We start from the raw sequence: 3,424 nt of genomic DNA, 5'->3' as shown, positions 1-3,424 counted from the left end.
ATTCTCCCAAGAATATGTTTCATTCTCTATTCTCATCTTCTTAGTTCAATGTTTAAAAACCACATTTTAAATCATATTATCTTGCATAATTCATTTTGATATAATATTGTTGGGGGCATTTTGAGAATCGAACTTGAGACCTCTCACACCCAAAATGATAATCATACCACTTAGACCAAATGCCTTTGCAGTAGAAGTATAATTCTTAGTTGCTAGTATATATATTTTCCGTGCCTTAATATATAAAATTTATATAAGTTGAAGTTGTGCATTACTTTGGGTTAGACCCTATTGATAACTAAACTACATTCCGAGAATCGAACTCAAAACCTCTTGCACCCAAAGCAAGAATCATACCAGTAGACCAAATGCCCGTATTATGGATCGAACTCAAAACCTCTTGCACCCAAAGCAAGAATCATACCAGTAGACCAAATGCCCGTATTATGGATTATATATTAAGTGGTTTATGGGATGAATTATCATTAATTCATTTATTTTCTTTGTTAACTTATTTACATAGGGTTTGCGATAATTCCATTTGAGACATATATCGATACATTAGGTTGAGACATATATCGTGGAGTACACAAGTAAATGACATTTGCTTTCTCTAAGGCTCGTCTTTTTAGAAGTGAACATATAGGCATTCTACAAGTAAATGACATTTGCTTTCTCTAAGGCTCGTCTTTTTAGAAGTGAACATATAGGCATTCTACAAGTAAATGACATTTGCTTTCTCTAAGGCTCGTCTTTTTAGAAGTGAACATATAGGCATTCTGAGAATTGAACTCAGGACCTCTCGCACCCTAAGCGAGAATCATACCACTAGACCAAATGCCTTGTAGTGGATCTATCTTTTATGCGCCTCAATATTTGAAATTTATCCACATGTTTTTGTTTCAATTCTAGAAATAGAAATAATATCCATAGAAATACATAATTTTACAATGCAAATAAGAAAAACTCGTGATCAAGTTTTAGATAAAAGTAGCAAACATGTTGATAGATATAAAAATAAATTCAAGTTCTTTCTTTGGCCTAATTATCAATTGGAAGATTTAGCTTATATGAATTGTTATTGGTTTGATACCAATAATAACAGTCATTTGAGTATGCTAAGGATCCATATGTGTCCATGAAAATTAGTTAATGCTATATTTTCCTTATATTGGCCATAATATCTCTCAACCAAATGCATTAGTTGAAAATGTACTTAATTTTTCTTTTGTCCTTTTGTTTTTTAGAATAGTCTTATGTCTCCATTCCATTTAAAAATTGATATTTTGTTTGGTAATTTTAAACTCATTATTTTTGTTTGTTCATTCCACCTAATTTGTAAAAGAAAAATTATACCACTAGACCAAATGCCCTTACAGTGGATCTATCATTTTTAGTTTCCCGTGTGTATATGTTTTCCGCACCTCAATATATGAAATTTATCCACATATTTTTGTGCTTTAGAACCTGCTATTATTGTTATGTTAACTTCACATGGTCTATCACACAGTTGAAGCAGCATTGCCACTAGAGCCCATGCATCCCTTTGGGATAGATATGTTAAAAATTAGGCCCATTTGATAACTATTTTATTTTTTTGTTTTATTTCAAAATTATGTGTTTTATCCTTTTATAAAAAAAAAAGAAAAAAAAAAGAAAAGAAATGAAAACATTTGAATTTTAAGCAAAATTTCACACCCAATTAAGTTTTTGAAAAATATTTTTATTTATTTATTTTTTCTTTATTTTAGTTTTCCAAACATAGATTGATATGGAGTGGCTAGTTTTCAAAACTACTTCTTTGCTACAATTGAACAATATTTATATTCTAAAATGGGATTCACTTCCTTTAAGTTTATGTAGTTTCTTTTTATTACTCTGTTTACTTCTATCTCATGTTACTCCATTTGTGTTTACTTCGTTTTATACAAAAGTGCACCGTAATTAATAAATCCATGTGCTTAATACATTCCGTACAAGAATAAATTACAAGGAGAAAAGAAATCCCAAAAATAAGTAGAAGGTTGAGAATTTCACTCAACCACACAATGTCAAAGCGTGACTGCATGGCTCACACGCGATGCTCGGATTTCGAAGGGGAACTTCTCAACTTGAGAGATCAATTTCATTCCTCACAAATCTGATTTTTACATAATAATTTGTGGGTATTTATAGTCTCCCACAAAAAAAAGTTAGTGGCTGGGATTTAATCTCGATCCCCTTCAATCTAAAAAAAGAACGAAGTCAATTTGACAATTCTACCGTTACAAACTTTATGAAATAAAAAATAAATAAAGTTTTCTAACAACTCATGTAATGATGCTTGCAACTTCATTTTCTCCTTCAACTGTGTAAATATTCACTTCTGAAGCTCCAAATAGTCCTTCCTCAATCTAATAAGCTTGTAGCACATGAAATAATAGTTGAACCGAGCCTATCCAATTTTGTAGATGAAGAATGAATGCTTGTTGAATCTTCTTGGCCTTGGATCGTGTAATGGGTTCAGTTGGAACATTTGAAACACCGTGATCCTTATCATCTTCCCCCTCTTCAAAAGGATTCGTCCTCGAATCAAAAAATCATCACCTACATCAAAAGGACTCAAGTCAGCAACATTGAAAGTAGAATGTGCTGATTTGATTTCGTCCTTTGTTAATTCTTGTAGCAACATTGAAATTTTGTTTCTCAATTGTCTCCTTCCCCTCTTTATGCAATGTTTTGATCCCATTTGCCTTACTTGTGGCTGCTTTACTCACAAAAATAGTAGAATGAATAGAAAGCAAATCAAGACGCGTAAGTGGATTAAATCCGTAAGCAACTTCAAAAAGAGAACAATTAGTAGCAAACATTCGTCCCAAGACTTAATATTGTTACAAATAAACAGCCCTAAGCAATGCAACTAGTGTTCTATTGACCACCTTAGTTTGCTCATTAATCTGAAGATGACGTGTAGTTGAAAACAATAATTTGTTACCCAATTTATGACTTAATATTCTTATAAATAATAGCCCTAGTGTATACTTCCATAGTACGGATACATGAAAGATATTATGTACTGCAGACAAGTTTGGGCATTGCCCAATTCTATAGGCCACAGATCCAATTCTTTCTAATATCTCAAAGGGACAGATAAACTTAGGGCTTAGCTTCCCCTTTTTACCCTACCTGAGCACCCTTCTCATGGGGTGCTACCTTTAGGAATATATGATCCCCTACCAACAATTCCATGTCCTTGCGCCTTAGGTCTTCATAGCTTTTCTCTCGGCTTTGTGCGGTTTGTATCCTAGCTTTAATCTTCTGGACTGCGGTGTTGGTAATTTGCACTAGCTTTGGCCCAATAGTTGTCATTTGCCCCCCTTCTTCCGAAAAGATAGGGGATCGAAATCTTCGTCCATAAAGAACCTCGTATGTGGCCATTTGTATG

The 3,424-nt window shown here is 33.1% G+C and overlaps 1 non-coding gene across 1 annotated transcript; it reads right to left on the bottom strand.

Moving 5' to 3' along the window:
* Positions 1-771: 771 nt before the first annotated feature.
* Positions 772-843, bottom strand: TRNAP-AGG. The gene has a single exon. It is a non-coding gene; the product is annotated as a tRNA-Pro (tRNA).
* Between the last annotated feature and the right edge of the window lie 2,581 nt (positions 844-3,424).

The sequence above is a fragment of the Cucurbita moschata genome, unplaced genomic scaffold (assembly GCF_002738365.1).
Source record: "Cucurbita moschata cultivar Rifu unplaced genomic scaffold, Cmos_1.0 Cmo_Scf00157, whole genome shotgun sequence".
Classification (NCBI taxonomy): Eukaryota; Viridiplantae; Streptophyta; class Magnoliopsida; order Cucurbitales; family Cucurbitaceae; genus Cucurbita; species Cucurbita moschata.
This window is presented reverse-complemented; position numbering and strand designations above follow the sequence as displayed.